The sequence below is a fragment of the Schistocerca serialis genome, chromosome 5 (assembly GCF_023864345.2).
Source record: "Schistocerca serialis cubense isolate TAMUIC-IGC-003099 chromosome 5, iqSchSeri2.2, whole genome shotgun sequence".
NCBI lineage: Eukaryota > Metazoa > Arthropoda > Insecta > Orthoptera > Acrididae > Schistocerca > Schistocerca serialis.
The window spans coordinates 177,133,499-177,158,318 of record NC_064642.1 but is presented as its reverse complement, the minus strand read 5'-3'; the positions used below and the strand labels follow the sequence as shown (position 1 = coordinate 177,158,318).

Here is a 24,820-nt window from a genome sequence, read left to right as displayed (position 1 = left end):
ACATGTTTCTCACTTAAAAAGTTTAAGAGTTTCACTTAAAAAGTTTGGACGCATTACTTTTGAGCATGCCTTCTTAATATATGAATCGCCCATTAGGTCTATTTAAAGTAGTAATTACAGGCGATCGTATTTCAACGTTACACAAACTCAACACGAGATAATACTAGAAATGCGAGACATCCATTTAATTTTCTCACTTCTTTCCTCGTTATTTTACTAAGGGAGGACAGGTTCAGTGGCAAAACGAGTGCATGAAACGAGATTAATGCAAAATTCAATGTACGTGCGCATATAAAACATCATAACTGATTTAAAACATCGTAACTGATTTGTTCATATATGGCGCTTTCTTTTATTCTGTATTCTATAATTCACTTCCAGATTTCACTAACCGGTAATCATGTGCATTTTCGGGTTAGGCATATTTCCTGTTCCGAAATTAAGCAGTTTCATGTTGTTCGCACCATGGTTTTCGTGGTCGTCCTATCCATCTTTTACCTTTTAGTCTGTAATCATCGGTTTTCATTGGAATTCAGCTCATATCCATAGCTAGGTTATACCACTCTTTTCGGTACTGTTGGAGATTTTCTGCTATTCGTTGAACGTGAAGTTCTTCTCTCGCCTAGCGGTTCCTCTTATGAGCTGGGCCAAGTATTGCAACCCATTTGGACTCCACTCCGCGGGGGTGCAATTCCGAGCTTTGTAGTGGTGACACGCTGCCCGAGAGATCGCAGGCAGAGCCGGGGGAACCGCCGCCAGCACCGCTCTGGAGGCGAGGCAGAGCAGACCGGGAGTTCGTTGATAGCCACCAAGGAAAGCAGACCCGGGGAAGCAGAGCTTCGTGTAGCACACGCAGCGTGGAAGCAGCAGCGGGGCTCTCCCACGGTCAGTACGGGCTGTGGCTGCCTGCAGCGCAGACATAGTCGAGCTGTGGTAGCAGATGTCGTCTTCCACACGGCGCCCAGAAGAAGACTGCAGTTCATAGATATGGAGGGAGGACGATAGAGAATTTCGGTTACAGCAGTGTAGTGCAGAGCGTAAAGTGATATGTGCCTCAACTGCAGTTGTCGGGATTAGTTGTTGGGACAGTTCTGACCGACCAAAAAGTAGCGCAGCGTTGTGTGCTGGGATTAGTGAAGGCGGTCTGGTATGGTGTCTCGTTGTGAAAACACGGCGAGGCCGAGAGGAATTTAATTGTACCGTAGCTATATTTAAGTGTATATGGACAGCATATTCGTGTTGCTGTCTGAGGGTACCATCATTGTTTTGAATTGAAAACCCGGCGAGGCCATTGTGAGATCATTGCGAAATAGTGATAAGCCATTGCGACTTTTACTTTTTTACGCATTTTCCTTTCAGATTCTTCTGTAAGTTTTATATCTGCATAAATTTTTTTGGCCTATCTGTTGTCTATCTGGAATGTAATAAACGTGGTTGTAGGAGTGGTCTATGGATTATTCTAGTGAGCCATTTCGTTTGTTTCTACTTTATTTCAGTGCCCACTTGTAAAGTCATTTGCAGGCAGAAGCAATATTGTTCTATTGATATAATTTATGTATCTTAGGGTAATTTACTATACATTATCGTTGTTCACACTTCTGATCAGATTATCCTATTAATGTGAGGCGAATAGCTGTTTTATTTTTATATCTCATTTGTTATCCGAAGTTAATTACTGCAAGAAGGTGAGTGAAAAACGTTTTTTTTTTCTTCTTTTAATTCGCTTCCAGGACATGCCCATCCAGCCATTTCAATAGTGTGATGTCAGTTATAAGGATACGAACGTAAGGACAACACAACACTCAGTCCCTGAACGGACAGAAGATACGACCCGGTAGCACAGTAGTTGCTGCACTCGTATGCGCTCTAGTATTATAAATTGTTATTAAATTAAATAATGATCGATCCTGTGCCGAAGATCTTTTAATCTGCACCTTGCCCAAAGTTTTAGCAGTGACATTTCTGCAGCTTCCGTCCTCTGTAATTATTTGGTCTTTGAAGTCCATACCTCGATTCCATAGAACGGTAAAGATACAATCACAATATTATATATCTTAAGAAACGTTAAATTCCTGTTTCTGTTCACGAGCTGTCTCTTAATGGCACCTATCCTGTGTTTCCTTTGTTCATCTTAATGCAGACGTGAGCTTAGGGATTAGATACTAAATGTCACATGGTGCTTGTTCGGGTGAATAAGGTGCGTGGTCAAACACTGGGATGCTGTACTTAACTAGAAACATGTTAACAGACAATGGGGTATGAGCCGGTGCGTTGTCTCGGTGCAGAAGCCACGGAATTAAGCAAGAACTTCAAGGTAGTAATGTACATTAATAGTTTAACCTTCAGAGACCCAGTGAAGATACACAATTCCAAAGTCAGTCGTCCCCACTTTGAATCTCATTGGAGTTCTTTCGCTTTCGGTGAAGTTACGCCTTTCCAGTGCCTGGATTGGAGCTAGTTCCTAGATAATAAGTAAAAATTCAAGGTTCTTCACATGTTATTACTCTTTCCAAGAAATGAGGATCATTTATAGTGATATTAAAAGTGGCACTACAAACATTTTCATGAGCATCTTTTCGTTGGATCGTAAGAACTCTCGGCACCTGTGTGTGCACACATTTCTCACGTTAAATTGCTTGTGTAACATTTGACTAATGCATTCTTTGATAATTCCTATGTTTTCAGCTATCGATTGAATACTGAACCGAGGGCCAGATCGAATCAGATTACCTACTTTTTCGACATTTTCAAGTTTATTTTTATGTTGAAGGGCACCTAGGGCGTGAATCCTATTCAGCGTCTTCTCCACTAGCTTGGTAAATCTTGAACCACTCAAAAACTCCTCTAAGTGATAAATAGTCTTCACCACATACTTAGGTTAGTGAAAAATAGGTTTCAGTAGCAGTTTTCCAGGTTTCGTGTGAATTTTCACGACAGTTCGTTGCTCTGTTACTAAACGTTTCATTTCTCTGGCAAAACAAAATGCACAAATCCTACGTAAACGAAGTCCACGGCTACACTCATTGTCTGCAGTCACCAGAGGTGCCGCATTAAACTGAGAAGGCTTCGCGCTTCACAGCTATTGGTCGTTCATCTTTGGCGCATGTGCGTTCTTAGTCTGTGAAAGAATCAGTCCCGTTATTTTACGAGTATCGCCACCTTTCATGTACGGACATATTCCAATATGTTACGATTATATCTCGAAGACTTTCTTTTCCCAAATGGCAAAAATTTTGGTTAGTACAAACGTTTTTATTTATATTTCTCACAATATTGTATCTTAGTGCATTTCGTCAGTGCTGTACTTGTTCCACCTTAATTGTTAATAAATCTCAATCGCTGGAATTTTCCGATAGCACAGTTACAAAGTTCTCTCTTGTTTAGTTTTGCACCCGTATGACCGCATCCATCTATCCTTGTGAACTTCAGTGTACTGCATGTGTAAGGGAACTTCCGTCTCTACCACATATTAGGTATTGTTCCCGTTCCATTGCTTATGGAGCATGGACTGAATGATGCTTAAACACATGTGTGCACGCTGTAAATACTCTTCGCATTAGTGGGAGTTTTAGTACGTCAGTAGATTCGTCACTTACGTTGTTTGTTGATACTTAGCAACCAGGCATTCTCAGGATGGTTGATGTTTATCTTAAAGCGTATGCCTGTTCTGGTTTTCAGTACCTCCGACGCGCTCTCCTATGGATTTTAAAAACGTGTCACATTTGTTGCTACACTTCCTTGTGTAGGTTCATTATTCACCATTGGTCTTACTTAATAATAGTTACGCACTCTTGAGCAATATTTTACGATGGGTCGCGTTAGTATTTTATAGGGTGCCTCCTTCGTAAACTGACAGCATTTCTCCAATATCCTACATACGAAGTGAATTCTGACACCTGCTTAAGTACGATTGAGCCTGTATATTCATCAAACTTCACATCCCTACAAATTATTGCAAGCAGCAATTTCCATGAGCTGAGTGACTGTAATCGTGACTCGGTGATGTTGTCGTCATAGGACTACAGTGAGTATATTGTACCACTAACCACCAGTCCATCACGCTCGGTTGCAGTTCTAAATCAGGTCACATTCACGACACAGCAGTGTAGCCACATTTCTCCGCGCTCGAACGCTACCTTCGATGAGCTCATGGCGGTTTATGCCGTGCCGTTTGTTAGCACTGTGCTATGATCTGAAAAGTCCGCTAAAACTACACTGGCCGATATTCAGTGTCCCGAATGAGACGCTCTTTGCGTGTATGTTGTCGCCTATGGGGCTGCCAGGCTTCTGCAGATTTGTTCTTACAGCTCATGTTAATACTTCGCAATATGAACAGCATTACCGTTGTGCATAGTTAATGTGCTACATAAGCTTGCACAACAAAAAAATTTGTCGCCCTCAGAGGAATCATTACAAACTTCATTTAATACCATGTAATTGCCCCGACGAACTTGGTAACCGCCTGGATTCAGTTGAGAAGTGAGCCACTCGGTGAGGATTGGTAAAGTACCGGAACTTCAAGCACTGATAGAAAGCACCGAAGCTGAAATCGTTATAGGTACAGAAAGCTGGCTGAAGCCAGAGATAAATTCTGCCGAAATTTTTACAAAGGTACAGACGGTGTTTAGAAAGGATAGATTGCATGCAACCGGTGGTGGAGTGTTCGTCGCTGTTAGTAGTAGTTTATCCTGTAGTGAAGTAGAAGTGGATAGTTCCTGTGAATTATTATGGGTGGAGGTTACACTCGACAACCGAGCTAGGTTAATAATTGGCTCCTTTTACCGACCTCCCGACTCAGCAGCATTAGTGGCAGAACAACTGAGAGAAAATTTGGAATACATTTCACATAAATTTTCTCAGCATGTTATAGTCTTAGGTGGACATTTCAATTTACCAGATATAGACTGGGACACTCAGATGTTTAGGACGGGTGGTAGGGACAGAGCATCGAGTGACATTATACTGAGTGCACTATCCGAAAATTACCTCGAGCAATTAAACAGAGAACCGACTCGTGGAGATAACATCTTGGACCTTCCGAAGTAAGAGTGATTTCAGGTGTGCCGCAGGGGAGTGTCATAGGACCGTTGCTATTCACTATATACATAAATGACCGTGTGGATGACATCGGAAGTTCACTGAGGCTTTTTGCGGATGATGCTGTGGTATATCGAGAGGTTGTAACAATGGAAAATTGTACTGAAATGCAGGAGGATCTGCAGCGAATTGACGCATGGTGCAGGGAATGGCAATTGAATCTCAATGTAGACAAGTGTAATGTGCTGCGAATACACAGAAAGATAGATCCTTTATCATTTAGCTACAAAATAGCAGGTCAGCAATTGGAAACAGTTAATACCATAAATTATCTGGAAATACGCATTAGGAGTGATTTAAAATGGAATGATCGTATTATGTTGATCGTCGGTAAAGCAGATGCCAGACTGAGATTCATTGGAAGAATCCTAAGGAAATGCAATCCGAAAACAAAGGAAGTAGGTTACAGTAAGCTTGTTCGCCCACTGCTTGAATACTGCTCAGCAGTGTGGGATCCGTACCAGATAGGGTTGATAGAAGATATAGAGAAGATCCAACGGAGAGCATCGCGCTACGTTACAGGATCATTTAGTAATCGCGAAAGCGTTACGGAGATGATAGGTAAACTCCAGTGGAGTACTCTGCAGGAGAGACGCTCAGTAGCTCGGTACGGGCTTTTGTCAAAGTTTCGAGAACATACCTTCACCGAAGAGTCAAGCAGTATATTGCTCCCTCCTACGTATATCTCGCGAAGAGACCATGAGGATAAAACCAGAGAGATTAGAGCCCACACAGAGGCATACCGACAATCCTTCTTTCCACGAACAATACGAGACTGGAATAAAAGGGAGAACCGATAGAGGTTCTCAAGGTACCCTCCGCCACACACCGTCAGGTGGCTTGCGGAGTATGGATGTAGATGTAGATGTAGATGTAGACCTACTGATAACAAACAGACCTGAACTTTTCGACTATGTATGTGCAGAACAGGGTATCAGTGATCATAAGGCCGTTGCAGCATCCCTGAATATGGCAGTTAATAGGAATATAAAAAAAGGGAGGAAGGTTTATCTGTTTAGCAAGAGTAATAGAAGGCAGATTTCAAACTACCTAACAGAACAAAACGAAAATTTCTGTTCCGACACTGACAATGTTGAGCGTGTATGGAAAAAGTTCAGTTCAATCGTAAAATGCGTTTTAGACAGTTACCTGCCGAGTAAAACTGTGAGGGACGGGAAAAACCCATCGTGGTACAACAACGAAGTTAGGAAACTACTGCGAAAGCAAAGAGAGCTTCAAGTTTAAACGCAGCCAAAACCTCTCAGACAAACAGAAGCTAAACGATGACAAAGTTAGCGTAAGGAGGGCTATGCGTGAAGCGTTCAGTGAATTCGAAAGTAAAATTCTATGTACCGACTTGACAGAAAATCCTAGGAAGTTCTGGTCTTACGTTAAATCAGTAAGTGGCTCGAAACAGCATATCCTGACACTCCGGGATGATGATGGCATTGAAACAGAGGATGACACGCGTAAAGCTGAAATACTAAACACTTTTTCCCAAAGCTGTTTCACAGAGGAAGACCGCACTGCAGTTCCTTCTCTAAATCCTCGCACAAACGAAAATATGGCTGACATCGAAATAAGTGTCCAAGGAATAGAAAAGCAACTGGAATCACTCAACATAGGGAAGTCCACTGGACCTGACGGGATACCAATTCGATTGTACACAGAGTACGCGAAAGAACTTGCCCCCCTTCTAACAGCCGTGTACCGCAAGTCTCTAGAGGAACGGAAGGTTCCAAACGATTGGAAAAGAGCACAGATAGTCCCAGTCTTCAAGAAGGGTCGTCGAGCAGATGCGCAAAACTATAGACCTATATCTCTGACGTCGATCTGACGTAGAATTTTAGAACGTGTTTTTTGCTCTAGTAGCATGTCGTTTTTGGAAACCCAGAATCTACTCTGTAGGAATCAACATGGATTCCGGAAACAGCGATCGTGTGAGACGCAACTCGCTTTATTTGTTCATGAGACCCAGGAAATATTAGATACAGGCTCCCAGGTAGATGCTATTTTTCTTGACTTCCGGAAGGCGTTCGATACAGTTCCGCACTGTCGCCTGGTAAACAAAGTAAGAGCCTACGGAATATCAGACCAGCTGTTTGGCTGGATTCAAGAGTTTTTAGCAAACAGAACACAGCATGTTGTTCTCAATGGAGAGACGTCTGCAGACGTTAAAGTAACTTCTGGCGTGCCACAGGGGAGTGTTATGGGACTGTTGCTTTTCACAATGTATATAAATGACTTAGTAGATAGTGTCGGAAGTTCCATGCGGCTTTTCGCGGATGATGCTGTAGTAAACAGAGAAGTTGCAGCATTAGAAAATTGTAGCGAAATGCAGGAAGATCTGCAGCTGATAGGCGCTTGGTGCAGTGAGTGGCAACTGACCCTGAACATAGACAAATGTAATGTATTGCGAATACATAGAAAGAAGGATCCTTTATTGTATGATTATATGATAGCGGAACAAACATTGGTAGCAGTTACTTCTGTAAAATATCTGCGAGGATGCGTGCGGAACGATTTGAAGTGGAATGATCATATAAAATTAATTGTTGGTAAGGTGGGTACCAGGTTGAGATTCATTGGGAGAGTCCTTAGAAAATGTAGTCCATCAACAAAGGAGGTGGCTTACAAAACACTCGTTCGACCTATACTTGAGTATTGCTCGTCAGTGTGGGATCCGTACCAGTTCGGGTTGAAGGAGGAGATAGAGAAGATACAAAGAAGAGCGGCGCGTTTCGTCACACGGTTATTTGGTAACCGTTATAGCGTTACGGAGATGTTTAACAAACTCAAGTGGCAGACTCTACGAGAGAGGCGCTCTGCATCGCGGTGTAGCTTGCTCGCCAGGTTTCGAGAGGGTGCGTTTCTGGATGAGGTATCGAATATATTGCTTCCCCCTACTTATACCTCCCAAGGATATCACGAGTGTAAAATTAGAGAGATTAGAGCGCGCATGGAGGCTTTCAGACAGTCGTTCTTCCCGCGAACCATACGCGACTGGAACAGGAAAGGGAGGTAATGACAGTGGCACGTAAAGTGCCCTCCGCCACACACCGTTTGGTGGCTTGCGGAGTATAAATGTAGATGTAGATGTAGATGTAGGATTTGATCGCGCAGTCCCACCAAATTAAGGGGTTTCTTACGTCAGTGTTTCAGCCACTGTTCGAACATGTCCCACATATGTTCTGAGGCGTCCAAGTGAGGTGATTTAATACTCAGTCGAGATAGAGTGGAACAGTGTGCAGAAACCCAGACACGCATTCTTCCATCCCGATGAACTTTGCTGTTGTCGTCCCATGCGTGCGTAAGCAAAGATCTCTTCTAAGATGACCGATTCCAAAAGTTCATTTCGTGCAGTTCCTGTTGAAATCTTCCCTCTCGCTGGCAGGTGGGGGTGGACCTCCACTCACTGCCTTCATTAATTTCTGTCAGATTTGGAAGTGATTTAAATTCACACACCATGTAACGCTTCTCTGGTCTTTCTCAGGATCTTTCTCCGACCATATGCGTGTTCACCACTGCTTGCATGAACACACGCTGAATATTCCACCACGAAACATCAATAAATCCAGCAACTCCACACACCGTATAGCCATGGACACAGACAAGCGTGATTGCCGCTATTTGCTACTGTGTCATAGTCTTACATTTACCCATGTTTAATTTTCCAAATCATGAAAATAGTAGAACCACTTCGACGTAATGATCACTGGGAGACGAAGAGATTCGCCATGTGGATATCCTGTGACATAACATTTGTAAACATTATCAGTAGGCGTTTGTTGCTTTATGGACACTGTATGGATTAGCCCAAGGTGTCTTTCTTTCATAATTTCTTCTTGTGGCTCATTGTGTTATGTTTGACGTGTTTTCTGCGGTTGCTATGTTGTGTTTACAATAAAGTACGTCCGGAACATGTTGACGGTAAGTAAACAGTACAGAACCGCTTATGTTATTACAACATGACTTCAAAAAAAAATAAAGAACGCCTAAAAGTTGCCTGGATAGCGAAATTTTGTACAAGTAGATGTATGTGCGTTGTCACGGAACATCTTGACCTAATGAAACTGTTTGTCGTGCCTGCATAAAAGTAGAACTTGCTACGTTTACTGTGCGGCATCCTGGATACATTTATCGGGTACAGCAGAACTGAAAAGACGAAAGCATATGGGTTCGAGTGCCGATCGGGCGAAGAGATTGAATTGGTAAAGCTACTTCAGCAGATTACTTATACATCTACGTCTACGTGTACACGGACGCCCTACAATTCACACTTAAATGCCTAGCAGAGGGTTCGTCCAACCATTTTCATACTACTTCCCTACCATTCCACTCTCGAATGGCACGTGGGATAAAGGAACACCTGAATCTTTCCGTTCGAGCTGTGATTTCTGTTACTTTATTATGATGATCATTTCCCCCTAGGTATGTGGGTGTCAGTAAAATATTTTCGCATTCGGAAGAAAAAGTTGGCGATTGAAATTTCGTAAACAGATTTCGCCGTAAGGAAAACCGCCTTTGTTTCATTGACTGCCAACCCAACTCGCATATCATATCAGTGGCACTCTTACTCCTATTGCGCGATAACACGAAACGAGCTGCCCTTCTTTGCAGTTTTTCGATATCCTCCTGCCAGGTAAGGATCTCATATCGCGCAGCAATATTCCGGCAGAGGACGGACAAGTGTAATGTAGGCTGTTTCTTTAGCAGTTTTGTCCCATCTTCTAAGTGTTCTGCCAAAGAAGCGCAGTCTTTCTTTCGCCCTCGCCGCTGTATTATCTATGTGGTCTTTCCAATTTAAGTTGCTCGTAATTGTAATTCCTAGGTATTTGGTCGAATTGACAGCCCTTAGGTTTGTGCTATTTGTCGTATACCCAAAATTAATCGGATTTCTTTTAGTACCCATGTGGATGACCTCGCACTTTTCTTTGTTTACTGCCAACTGCCACTTTTCACACCATACGGAAATTGTCTCTGGATCATTTTGTAATTGGAAATGATCGTCTGATGATTTTACTAGATGGTAAATTACAGCATTATCTGTAAACAATCTAAGGGGGTGCTCAGATTATTACCTAAATCAATTATGCAAATCAGGAACAGTAGAGTGCATATGACACTGCCTCGCAGAACGCCAGATATCACTTGTGTTCTGCTCGATGATTTACCTTCAATCACTATCAATTGTGACCTCTCTGAGAGGAAACCACTTATCCAGTCACACAACTGAGACGATACTCCATATGCGCGCAATTTGATTAATAGTCGCTTGTGAGGAAATCTAGGAATATGGAATCGATCTGAGATCCCTTGTCGACAGCAGTCATTACTTCAAGGGAATAAAGAGCTACCTGTGTTGCACAAGAACGATATTTTCTGAATCCGTGTTGGTTATGTATCAATAAGTCATTTTCTTCAAGGTGATTCATAATGTTCGAGTACAGTCTATGCTCCAAAATCCTACTGCAAGTTAAGGTCAGTGATATGGGTCTGTAATTCAATGGGTTACACCCACTTCCTTCCTTGAATATTGGTGTGACCTGTGCTTCTTTCCAGTCTTTAGGAACAGACCTTTCGTCAAGTGAGCGGCTATTGTGCCTGCATACTTGCAGTAAGAAAATCACAAAGACGAAATGTCTCAACGAAACGAGCTCTCTCTCGGATGCTTCCATTTCGTTTGTAGTCCATTTGAACTCCATACCTACAGCGCTGCACTCCCTGCGGAGACACACGATGCGCGGCGTCAGATCTCTCCAAACACCTCGGCAGCCAGTACAGTGCCAAGGCGCGATCGATTTGTTAAGAGCAACCGCTCGAGGCGGGAGAGCTAATTCGTGAGGTGGGAGGCTTGTTTGTTTGCGCAGCCGGATAGAGCTGCGAGCTTGAGTTGTAATCGGGGTGTCGGCTGCCGACAGCTGCGAAGTATCTCGTCGCACGCGGCAAAAAAGCGCCAGCGGAGAATGGAACACACACACACACACACACACAGTGGCCGCCCTCGCGCTGCGCAGGTCATGTCAGCCGGGAGGGGGGAGCCGCTTGCGTCGCGTCGCGCCGCTGACAGGAAGTCCCAATCAGGACCTCTTGAGCGCGCGCAGCTGGTCCGACCCGCGAAACAAGCGGGACTGGCGGGCCCTCCGGCCGACAGCTGCTGGGCTCCCCCACGAACTCTCTCTGCTGGCTCAGGAGCAAGCAAAGCACGGCCAGGCGACGGCAGACCTTCGCTCGAAATCGTTCAGGTCCCATCTTCTTCGAGTCTAGTTTCGCACTGGATTCCGCCGATTTAACACGGGTCCCCAAGCGCTTGATTCGACAGAGAAAAAAAGTACCGAGAACATTTTAGAGTGATGTAGTCATCTCCAGAGTCCACCATCGATGATTCACAGCGTCTCAAGGGTAATGTAATGGTGGAAGTCTACAGCTCACCAGAAGAAATCCTGTAATGTCTGAATACTCCATTAGTAGTGTAGCGCTTGACACAGTCACGTCGACTAAATATTTAGGCGTAACATTGCAGAGCGGTATGAAGCATGTAATGGCAGTTGTAGGGAAGGCGGATAGTCGTCTTTGGTACATTGGTAGAATTTTGGGAAGATGTGGTTCATCTGTAAAGCAGACCGCTTGTAAAACACTAATACGACCTATTCTTGAGTACTGCTCGAGCGTTTGGGATCCCTATCAGATCAGATTGAGGGAGGACATAGAAGCAATTCAAAGGCGGGGTGCTAGATTTGTTACTGGTAGGCTTGATCATCACGCGAGTGTTACGGAAATGCTCAGGACCTCGTATGGGAGTCTCTAGAGGAAAGGAGGCGTTCTTTTCGCCAATCGCTACTGAGGAAATTTAGAGAACCAGCATTTCAGGCTGACTGCAGTACAATTTTACTGCCGCCAACTTACATTTCGCGGAAAGACCACAAAGATAAGATAAGAGAGATTAGGGCTCGTACAGAGGCATATTGGCAGTAATTTTTCCCTCGTTCTGTTTGGGAGTGGAACAGGGAGAGAAGATGCTAGTTGTGGTACGAGGTACCCTCCGCCACGCACCGTATGCTGGATTGCGGAGTGTGTAAGTAGATGTAGATGTAGATGTACAAGAAACAACTGGGGACACAACAAGGACACTACACAATGTTGCAGTTTTACTTACGCACTCAGCTGCGGAATATCATGCCCAACATGAGAAAGCAGAGCACACTGCTAAGGCTGCGGTCACAGTCGCACCGAAATCGGTTGATTCCGCCGCCGACCGACGTCGGTCGAAGACGGCCGATCTTTTCAATCAGTACGCCGCTACGTGCGCAGTCACAAGAGTAGCCGATCTCATCACCCGAGCGAACATATTTTGGACGACAATCGGTGAAATTTAAATCAGTTTGTCTTCTTCGGTCATAACGGTTGATACAACACGAATCATTGACTGTGAGAAACTGGTAAGTTTAGTCAAAAAAGGAATTAGTGGCATCCTGGGGCTAGAAAAAAAAGTCTTAATCTGGGTAAGTTCGGAATTTGTCGACTGAAATAGCCGGTATCTCGGATACCACACGTAGGAAATATCGTTATTGGAGTTTTTAGTTGTGAATTATTCGAGTAATATCTAGAAATAAACTGTTCAAGTGGCTGATCCCGGCGGGGGTTCGAGTCCTCCCTCAGGAATGGTTGCGTGTGTTTGTCCTTAGGATAATTTAGGTTAAGTAGTGTGTAACCTTAGGGACCGGTGACCTTAGCAGTTCAGTCCCATAATATTTCACACACATTTTTTTTCTTTTTGAGAAGAATGACGTGTCTTATTCTTAAAGCTACTCCAGTGGATCATTTTTGGGTTGTAGTAGATGGTCATTAGCAGCGTTCAAATTATTAATTTTTTTCCTGGAATTTTTATGCCAGTAGCGTGACAATTCACTTACGGTAATTGGTTTGCAATTTTGGTGTCCTTCAACTTTTCAGTGCTTCAGGTGTTCAGAGTAAATTATTTTAAACTTTATGTTTGTCTTTCACACATAAGCTGAATGACAATCATTGAAGATTAATTAACGTATGTCAGCACAACTTTAAATAAATTCAGGTAACACAGAATGTCTGTAATCTTGTTTTTAAGGTTATCACGAATCATACCGAGTGTCTAAAGGCGAAGACACATACGTGAAACGCTCTCGGATAACGAATATTGATTTCGAGCACTTGTAGAGGTGTGATGTTCACAGAAAAGAAGCAGTTGTGGTTCAAGTAAAACTACAGGTTACACTTCGACATTTGACATCTGACCATTACGTCTTTCCCTTATTTGGCCCTACTCTACGTTCTGGAAATCACACTTTCAAAATGTTTGCGAGATCTGTTGGATGCAGTATACGAAGCCCAAAAGACTAATTTAAAAGCTTACTTTCTCAAGTCCACTAGGCAAACGTTTAAAGAGCATTGAAGTTTCCAGTACTAAAATCTGATTATCTCAATATACTGCCAGTTCTGCATTAATTTTCACCATTTTAGAATAAAATGAGCTACTGTGAAACCACAAACCTACCTTTAATTAACTAATAATACTTGCATATATACAAATTTCTTCCATGCGCCATGTAATAGAAACATCATCTACTTTAACTATGTCAGTTAATCATTATGTACTCATAACCTCATTGGCAAAACCTTTATACCCCGAGGTCGCTGTTCCTACCAATGTAATGCAGGAAACCATGCTCGGAACATCGTGTTTTCGAGTGATCCTTAATTCGCTGTGTTATTGAAATTGCGTCTTTTTGTGATACACACCTATAAATACATAAACATCCAACATGGCATGTTAAGTCTCAGAGGAGGCGGCCCCTTCTGACGCTTAAGTGTGCTGGTAGAAGGAAAGTGACGTCACAAAGTTAAAGCTTTTTAACTTTTGTAGCACAGTGTTTCTCTCTTGACCTCACACATTCGTAAAACTTGTCTGGTAAATCCAGTAATGGAGGGCATTGTACAATACTTGCCACGTTCTTTTCGAGACAAATGGTTCAAATGGCTCGGAGCACTATGGGACTTAACATCTGAGGTCATCAGTCCCCTAGAACTTAGAACTACTTAAACCTAACTAACCTAAGGACATCACACACATACATGCCCGAGGCACGATTCGAACTTGCGACTGTAGCAGTCGCGCGGTTGCAGACTGAAGCGTCTAGAACCGCTCTACCACCGCAGCCGGCTCTTTTCGAGACAGTTATAGCTCATTTACATACATTTGACATCTTTTTTAATAACAAGCGTCACATTGCAGCATCCGTCTCCACCCTTGGAGATTGAAATGTAATCTACTTCATACATATTTAATCTAACCTGAGCTCGTTGACTTCTTCAAATCATGGAGGACGACGCACCGTGACCACGCTGTCGGCTGGTATTATTGGGCGACCTCTGGAGACAGCGCCTGACGACAGTTGCCGGTGCCACTGTGAACGCAGCCTAAGATGCACGTCTGAATGGGGCCAAAATGACCATTACTAGCACTGTTATAGTTTATTCCAAACCTGTGATTGACTGTTCAATCCAATATTGCCTCTACGCCCGAAATAAAAACTGCCATAGTGCAAATTCTTAAGAATGTAGAGTGCCATAATAGCTAAGTCATTACTAGAGTTTTCCAGAATCCACTACCCACACACCGGAAGTCTTACTAGCCACAATGGATCGATTTTCCGATAATAGCCATTTCCGATGTCACCGAAAATTGTAAAGAACTCTGGGACGCACGTCTTTTCCTTAATGTCAGCCTGATTCAGACTTCTGATACGCACGTGGCAGCATCGGATCGACTGATGACCGAGATTCAGCCGTATCTCGAGGAAGTGAGATTATTGTGGAGATGCTACACGTCGCTGTGGCGTGAAGGAACCGCCAGTACGACGTACTGGGAAGGCATTGCTCACTCAGTGCTGGTAGATGCCGTGTGGAAGATTTGCATGGACATCTAGTATACGATGATTGTGGTGGGGCAAGTGGCCTTCTACACAACTCACGTATAGGAACACTAAGAAGCAGGCTCCCGCCTAGCAAAGTAGTATTTCGTAAATCAATTTACGTAGACTGTGTTCATTGAGATTTTGGCGTTACATTACTTATAACTGCTTTAATTAAACTAATGCACTTAGTGTCTGCCTCGGTAGCTGAGTTATCAGAGCGGCTGACTGTCATTGGGGGGGGGGGGGGGGGGGGGAGAGAGAAGGGCAGGAGCGTGACGTGTTTGATTCGGGGCCGTGTCGGAGATTTTATCCGCTCTGGTACTACCTGTTGTGTTCTTCTCAAAATATCATCACGCTCAAGTCACCGAAGTGGCGTCAAATAAAGACTTGCAGCAGGAAGCCAAACAAGGTAGGGACTCCCTGCCACTAACGCCGTATCATCAGTTCATTGTGATGCACTTAGTGAGAAATAAACTCCTCATTCCCGTGTCTGAGCACGGCGTCGTCACTGGTTTGAAAGCAGCACTTTGATAGGGTCGGAATAGCCTATAGATAAACAGGCTAAAGGTGTACCTTCGGGTATATGTGTGGGCACTTTGCTGCTCACTCTTCAATTTGGTTCCAGATTTAGTTGTCATATGTCAGATTTAACGTTGGTAGGACCGACGTTTCGTGAAGGGATCGTCAGTCAAACGTGACGAGAGGCAGACCCGCCAGTATAAAGGAAGGCGGAGAGTATAGTCGTTACAGAAGCAGCTTATGTTGCTCAGGATAGCGCAGTGACTCCGAACGTGGACAATCCGGGCCATTTAAATCCCTCTATAACTGGCCAAGTGATACTGATAGGGTTGCGAAACGAAAATGCGGAGGAGCACCACAGATAAAATAGTAAAAGGACTGCAAAAAGTCGTATAAAATCAGCTGAAGGTATCGCTGTTGAGTGGCAGTGGGATTAAAATTCAAGGTGGAAGGATATCAATGATAAGATTTGTTAATGATGCCGCTATCGTATTGAAAGTGGAAAAGCAGATCTTGATCGGTTGAAGGGAGTGAACTGTCTCGTCAGTACAGATTAGTGATTGAGAGTAAATAGAAGAAATACAAATTAATGGGAAGTAGCAGAAATAATGACAGCGATAAACTTAACATGAGGATTGATAAACACGTAGTAGATGATGTTAAGGAGTTCTGCTAGCCAGGCAGTAAAATAATACACGACAAGCGGAATAAGAAGAATATAAAAAGTAGACTAGCACTAGCAAAAGGGGCATTCCTGGCTAAGTGAAGTCTACTAGTATCAAACACAGGCCTTAATTTGAGGAAGAAATTGCCGAGAAGATACCTTTGGAGCACAGCACTGAATAGTAGCGAAACAGGTACTGTGGGAGAACTGGAACAGAAGATAATCGAAGCGCTTGAGGTGTGGTACTACAGAAGAACGTTGGAAATTAAGTGGACTGATAAGGTAAGCAAGGAGGAGATTGTCCGTAAAATCGGCGAGGAAAGAAATATACGAAAAATAGTGGCAAGAAGAAGGGACATGATGATAGGACATCTGTTAAGACATCAGAGAACAACTTCCATGGTAGTACAGGGAGCCTTATAGGATAAAGCTTTAGAGGAAGAGTGAGATTGGAATAGATTAAGCAAATAATTGAGGACGTAGGTTGCATGTGCTATTCTGAGTTGAAAAGGTTGGCATAGCAGAGGAATTCGTGAAGGGGCCCATCGAACCCGTCAGAAGACTAATGAATCAAACATAAAATAAGAAGCTGTGGAGCAGCTTGTCATAGGCGATGTATTTCTGTGGCCTATGTCAAGCGACGCTTGAAGTGCCATAAAGAGCAATGCCACTGGACAGTGGATGACCGGAAACGAGTGACTTTGAATATGAAGCACACTAACTCAGTTGCGAGAAAGTGAAAGCTTTGTATTGGGCCAATGCCTGGAGAGCGTTACCTGCCATCAAGTGTAGATCATACAGCGAAGCAAAGACATGCCTGTGTTGCAGCATGTGTGTGTGATCCACTTATTATGCCTAAGAAAATGTTAAGGAAAGGAAGGGTATGAATGTACTTCACAAACTTGTGTATTGCTTACAGCAGACAAACATTTTGGAGACGCTGATTGTGCGAACGTGGCAATGCTCTCTGTTGTAAAGCAGCATTTGTAAGGCAGGTATTTGTGGGCAATAACAGCCCTGTAATGGACCGCCCTGCTCAGTGTCGCGTCCTGAATCCTGTGGTACACCTATGGGATGATTTAAAGAGTCAGTTTTGTTCCAGGCTCCACCATGGAACATATGTACAATATCTGGATTTGAGGAGGAATGGTCTGCCATTCCTCCACATACATCTAGACGCCGCATTGAAAAGTTCAAGCTGTCATAAAGGGGAAGAGTGGACCGACCTTGTATTAACGTTCACTGATAGATGCTCAGATACTTTTGACCAAATAGTGAATGTTTCAGAAGAGCACTAGAAGAAACGGTACCTTGATAAATTTATGTTCGAAAACATTTTAGAAAATGAGGTGTAATGTTTCAGCTTGTCTTGTCTACTACGTTTTTCTCCGTCAGATAACCAATTGTTTGACGCGCTATGTGACAGCTGGAATTGTCATGTTAAAGTGTGATGTTCTTTTTCTGATTTCATCGGTGTGGTGTAGCAAACGAACTGTGTACCAATCTGTTTTAGCTGTTATTCGACCCTATCAAGTAACTGTCGCTACACGCTCCGAGCAACAACAATAAAAAAGCGATCATTATCCGTTAAGTGCTTCGTAATGAACTACTTGTGTTCTTCTCGCTACCAGAAGAAATTGTTATTTAGTTTTTGGCTCGTATGAATGTATTCAAGTTTTGTTTTATTTTACAATGTTGTATACGGATTTAATAACACCTATGTCAAATTTTTTAAGCAATTCCTCCCATAAACTGGCACAAGCCTCCTCTTGAATTTCGATCTGATTGTGCGGAATACATGAAAAGCAGAAAAATCGGTTGACGTGGCATTCGACATGCCCAGGAATACCTCTGCCCGGTTCCATCACGTGGTAATTCTCTTCCATAAATTTTCTCTCCTGTCGTTGTCTTTTTGAAACAACAATTGAATTTCAAGAAATCTATTGCTGATGGAAGCACGACCGTGAAGAAATTTTGCAAAGTAACTGTAAACAGTTTTGTAATGTGGGTGACTAAAAATTGAACGAAACGATTCGAAGCATTGTTGCTTAATTTCAACTTTTCCAAAATCATACATGAACGTACAAAGCAAACCTTCAAGTGAAATTCCCATTGGATCGAGAACAGTGTTTCTTTAAACGCTCAACGTAAACAAGTTGTTGCAAGTAATGGTGTAGGTGTCAGTCACAGAAAATGATCTGAAAATGCCGACATCTGCCCCTTGACAACCTCCTCCACATCCCTCTCACCCTTCCCCTTCACATTTTCCTCAATCCCCGAGCATATCAATGGTTTCCTTCGTCGAAAGAGCTAACTCTATTAAAGAAATAACGTGACAAATGCAACGAGAACATTTAATACAACTTCGTCACGGAAGACTCCGTGGACATAGAAAAGGAGTTTGTTAATATAAGTAATTTCCATTAAATGCATGGCACACAGTTCATTAGAAATTTCCTGCAGTGCCGTGGACTCCTTTGATCTGGCACGCGATTATAAAGCCGCACCGTTACATCACCGCTCTGTCGTTTGTCGGCAAGTCGTCGGCCGGAGTCCGTCGAACTGCGCTTATTGGGAGGAGTATCTTGAAACCGTATTCATAACACAAACGAAAACCTATCCAAGCGACCGACTTCCGTGCGTTGAAATATAAATGCACTTAAATAAGTAAATGAAACGGCGTGAGTGGAAGCGTTACATCTTCCTCCCTATAACCTATAAAGTCGTTCCAAGTAATACTGTTGCTACATTGAGTTGTAACGTTGATTACTTCTGCATAATTATAGAATTTCTCCCTAACTGCATCAACGTATGTTCGATTCACTCTTTAGGCATACTTCTGCTAATTAATCCAGCATGATGTTCGCTTTAAGAAGGTGAAAAATGATGAAAGTGAGGAATGGGTTGCTACTCGCTGTCCTTTTTATATCATTGGAGACGGAAGATAAACGGAATATTAAACGAGAACTGGAATGAATTCGTCCGTAACGTTGTATAAGGAAACATTTGTGAAATTATCTTGCGTTGATTTCAAGAAACAACGGAAAGTCTAAATGTGGATAGATGCATGGAGATATGAAGAGTTATCACGGCAAACGTACTTCCAGTTTCTTAACATCTCGGTTAGCTAAGTTAGGTCAGTTGAAGGATTCGTAATTGATCCTCGTGAGTCCTCGTGGCGTGAAACCCCAATTTACTACTCTTGTTATCAAAAGCAGCAGAAACGTTTCGAGGAAATACCTAGGAGTAATTAAAGTGATTAGATCTAGTAGTATTTTGAAGCGCATTTTCTTGGGTTTCCATGGTTACAAGCAGCCTTGAAAAAGCGAAGTGTTTACTGCAAATACAGCGTGCTAACGGAACCAGGGTGCCAGAAGAAATTAAATGTGCATCGAATAATATACCTTATTTATCCACTTATTCTATTGTTAAGTGAATGTAAACTTTTTTTAAAAAACGCTAAGATTTTGTACCTACAACGAAGGTGATACTAGATTATATTTCCGATTTTTAACTCAAGACCTTCGTGTTTTCTGTATGGTCTTAACTAAATGTGCTCCTGTCTTATTGTTTTTACATTGCACTTACCTCAAACTTACATTTTTTTCTTAAGTACTTGGGTAAAAGAACCATGTTGATATACGGAAGAGAGCGCGGAATACGTTTCAGAATCTTACAATTCATTGAAGTACATCAGAACTTTTAGTTTACATCTTTCATTGCTTATTCCTGAGAGCAGAACGGGCTATTCTAGAACTTTACCGTTTTCAGCCCAATACACAACTACTCTGGGAAATGGCGGAGGGAAAACATTTGAATAGGGACATGCATTTCCGCTATTTGCCTGTTAACCCGGGAAAACCTTTCAAAAACGCTTCGTCGGAACTGGCAGATTGGAAATAATTTAATTCATATCTGGGATAATGTTGCCCACTGACACAGACAAAAATCAAAACAAATGTATTCTTATTCCCCAAATGTGTTTGTTTATATTCTAGTTTGGGATAACAATAAGGGGAATTACAGTATCAGCATTCGCTTGGTAACTCAGAGAAAACTACTGAAAACCATATTTCACAATGAGCTGCTGAAACCACAGTCTGCAAAGCTGGCCCTGAATACAGCCACACGATCTCTTGTAGTAGTACGTGCACACAGAATTTCGATTTCATTGTTCGGCAGTATCACCATGTACGGAAAAGTAGCTACACCAGTAAACGCAACGAAATCATAGCCCCGGTGAGTGATGAAAGGAGCGTTTTATCTGAAAATTGTCTTTATAACTAACAAATTTTGTAACACTGCAACCTGCTTCTATGCAACGTACGTGCTGAAACAGCTAATACACAATTCCTTGAACGGCTATGAGATCAAAATGCCTTTTGTGATACGAATAAAATAAATTTAACATATGTGATAGTTCAGTGATATTTATATACGTTAAAATCGTCGACTAGTGTTAGAATAATTTCAAAGCGCACTCCATCAGTGTAAGAAATTTCATTAAAGAGCGTAAGTGAACAAAAAGATTTGTGAGCTGCTGAATGTCAGAAGTAACTTTTTCAGCGCTTACGACGGAAAGCATTACATACTCACCCGGATGTTCTTACTTTATTGTTACAATCTGTTACTTTTTTGGCGTAAAGTAAATCCTACCGTTTTAGATATTGAAGCCGTGATACCTAGATTTCCATAAGGCTTTCGACAGCGTACCCCACAAGCGCCTTCTAACCAAACTGAGTGCCTACGGAGCATCGCCTCAGTTGTGCGACTGGATTAGTGATTTCCTGCCAGAAAGGTCACACAGTTCGTAATAATAGGCGGAAAGTCATCGAGTAAAACAGAAGTACTAACCGGTGTTCCCCAAGGAAATGTTATAGGCCCTCTATTTATCGTGATCTATATTAACAACATCGGAGACAATCTGAGTAGTCGTCTTAGATCGTTTGCAGATGATGCTGCCATTTACCGTCTTGTAAAGTTATCAGATGATCAAAACGACTTGCAAAATGATTTAGATAAGATATCTGTATGGTGCGAAAAGTGGCAATTGATCCTGAATAAGGAAAAGTGTGAAGTTATTCACATGAGTACTAAAAGAAATCGATGACGCGATGAGTCACACAAATTCAACTAAATACCTGGGGATTACAATTACAAATAACCAAAATTGAAACGATAACATAGATAATATTGTGGGTAGAACAAACCAAAGACAATGATTCACTGGCAGAACACTTCTAAGGTGCAACAGATCTACTAAAGAGACTGCTTACACCACGCTTGTCCGCCCTATTCTGGAGTATTGCTGTGCGGTGTGGGATCCGCATCATGTGGAACTGATGGATGACAATGAAAAAGTGCAAAGAAGGGCAGCTCGTATTATTGCGAAATAGGGGAGATAGTGTCACAGACATGATACATGAATTGGAGTGGCGATCATTACAACAAAGGCGGTTTTCATTGCGATGGGATCTTCTCATGAAATTTCAATCACAAATTTTCTCCTCCGATTGCGTAAACATTCTGTTGGTACCCACCTACATAGGCAAGAAATGATTATCACGATAGAATAAGAGAAACCAGGGCTCGCTCAGAAAAATTTAAGTGCTCGTTTTTCCCACGTGCCGTTCGAGAGTGGAACGGTAGAGAGACAGCGTGAAGGTGGTTCATTGAAGCCACCGCCAGGCACTTTATTGTGAATACCAGAGTAATCGCGTAGATGTAGATGTAGTATTGTGCAGTGCAGACGGAACCACTGAGGTCATAAGATCGACAGAAGATATTCTGTATTAGTTCAGGAAAGGCAATGGGGATGCGACTAATAAAAAGTCCAGCACGAAAGCAATACAAATAATTCTAAGAAGCACTCACTTTCCAGGCATGTAGCACCTCTTTTTGCAAATTCTGTTGGTATTTTTTCATCAATTTTCTGATAGGCTTGACGCGGTCCGCAATTATTTCCTTATTTCCATCAAAAGTTTCCTCGCAGAATAGCACTCAGAGAGAGACTCCTCAGATACTTGCTGTACATGCTTCAGTGACAGTCTTCCTCGACAATTTTTTACTCGTGCATCCGTCTCCCAGCTTGTTGGATGCGGTCTGCCACTATTTCTTCTTGTGCGTCACCTTAAAATACCTCTTGGACGCAACGCCCTAAATCATGTGCTTATTCTAATAGGGCACCTGTTTCCTCAGTTGGTGCCCTCTACGGCTCCCTCCAATAGCACGAAAGTCTAACCAATCTTCTAACTAAAATTTTCTACATATTATTTCCATGAACGAATCTGCGGTATACCTGCTCATATCGTATCTTTTCAGTAATCGACTGTAATACGGAATGTCAAATAACCCAATTATCTGCTTATCCTATTTCCCCAAAGTTCGCGATAAATTATCCAATTCCTTTCCCTCAATAACGACAAGGACTGACCCTTTTCTTGGTGAACATCGGTCTCTTTGAGCCACTTTACCGACTTCGTCCATTCTTTGTCTGACACACTTTAATTTACTTTCGAGATATTCTACGTGATCAAAAGTATCCGGACACCCTCAAAAACATACGTTTTCCACATTAGGTGCATTGTGCTGCAACCTAGTGGTAGGTACTCCATACTAGTAGCTGTACAGTAGAACCCCTCTAATCCGACCTTGGATCGTCCGTCACTCCTGTTAGTCCGACCACGCTCAGGCTCGCGAGCCTGTACCGACTTGTCACTGACTGGATGCCTGTCGGGCCATTGTTGCGGTATCTATCACTGTGCATATTGTTATACTATACGTTCCTTATTGTACAGTGTGTCCAGTTGTATGTTTTTCAATATGTCTGGATACAAACGTTAACACTTAACTCTTTCACTAAATAAAAAATTAGCAGTGCTACAAAGGCTGGACGAAGCAGAATCGCTCCAAAAAATTGCAAAGAAACTGAATGTAGGTGTTACGACGATTAACGATTGGAGGAAGAATCGGAAAGACATTGAATTCTATACAGTTACGACTGATGGTGAAAACACTCTGAAGAATCGCGAAACATTAAAAAAGCCTAAACTTGAACTGCTTGACAACGCATTGTGGATGTGGTTTTGTCAAGAAAGAAGCAAATGAGCTCCAATATCCGGGCCAATTCTCAAAGAAAAAGCGATAGTTTTGCACAAAAAACTGGAAGCCGAATGTAAATTTGCTGCCAGTGAAGACTGGATTGATCGTTGGAAAACTCATCACGGTGTCCGATTTGTTTCTATTTCCGGTGGGAAACAATCTGCCGATGCCGCAGCGGCTAAGGAGTTTTCTGTTAAGTTTCAAGAAATTGTAGAAGAAAATGAACTGTTACCCTGCCAAGTGTATAACATCGACGAAACAGAGCTGAACTTTAAAATGTTGCCAACAGAAACGCTCGCAGCTTCAAATGAATCAGTGGGAGGAACGAAACTTATAAAAGACAGAATAACAGTCATTCCTTGTAGCAACGCAGATGGTACCCACAAGCTCCCCTTGTTCGTCATTGGCAAATCTAAGAAGCCAACGGCATTAAAAAATATAAACTTATCTTCCTTGCCGGTTTATTACCGCAATCAAAAATCTGCTTGGATGGACTGCAATCTTTTTAAATCCTGGTTTTTCGACGAGTTTGCGTCATCGGTCGAAAAAGACTTGAAGCAAAAAAAATCAGCCTGTTCGTGCTCTACTGCTGTTGGATAACGTACCATCACATCCACCTGAGGAAGATTAGGTGAAAGGGGACATAAAAGCTCTCTTTTTGCCTCCTAATGTGACCTCACTCATCCAACCAATGGATCATGGCGTTATACAATGGTTAAAAAGGCGATATCGCAGAAAGTATATCAGCTCAATCTGAAGGAAGTCATAACTTATTTGAGGCAATGAAATCCCTCAACATCAAAGATGCTATCTACACAATCGCTGCAGCATGGGATGAACTGAAACTTGACACACTGCGGAAATCGTAGCGTAAGTTTTGGCCACAAGTTATGATTGAAAATGAGCATACCGAAGATGAGAAAAACAACGACGCACTGGAAATCGTTAAAGATCTACAAACTCTGGAGCCGAACGTCCCTGCCAATGAAGCTGAAGAGTGGATCAACGAATGTGACAAAGACTGTGACACTTTTGAAGAGCTCAATGACGACCTGATTGTTGCCGCTGTTATCCAGGAAACTGTGAATGAGGACTCGGACGCCGAAGACGTATCCCCCACCCTTTTGACATCGAGCAGAATCTACCTTCAACTCCAACGGACGTTTTGTGGATAAAAAAAATGGAGCGACACTGCAGGTAAATCTAGAATAACATCTGCTAAACAAAAATATCACTGACTCTTTTTTCCATGTAATCTTTTTTCGTTTTTACTGTAAAAACAGTGTGTACAGTATAATCATTTCTTAGTTTATATGTAAAGTACTTTATTTCTTTGTAAAAAATTTCTTTTTTATATACAGTGCTATAAACATTTTTTTAGTTTACAGTATATATAGTTTATACGTTATGAACTACAGTACAATACTGTAATTTGTTTGTCGTTCTTCCTTTTAAAACCAATACATATTATAGTGTGTGTAGACTTTTC

General features: G+C 42.3%; 1 protein-coding gene across 2 annotated transcripts in view; it reads left to right on the top strand.

The window, feature by feature from the left end:
* LOC126481354 (uncharacterized) overlaps window positions 1-24,820 on the top strand; it is a 481,436-nt gene that overhangs the window by 287,507 nt on the left and 169,109 nt on the right. The window lies entirely within an intron of this gene.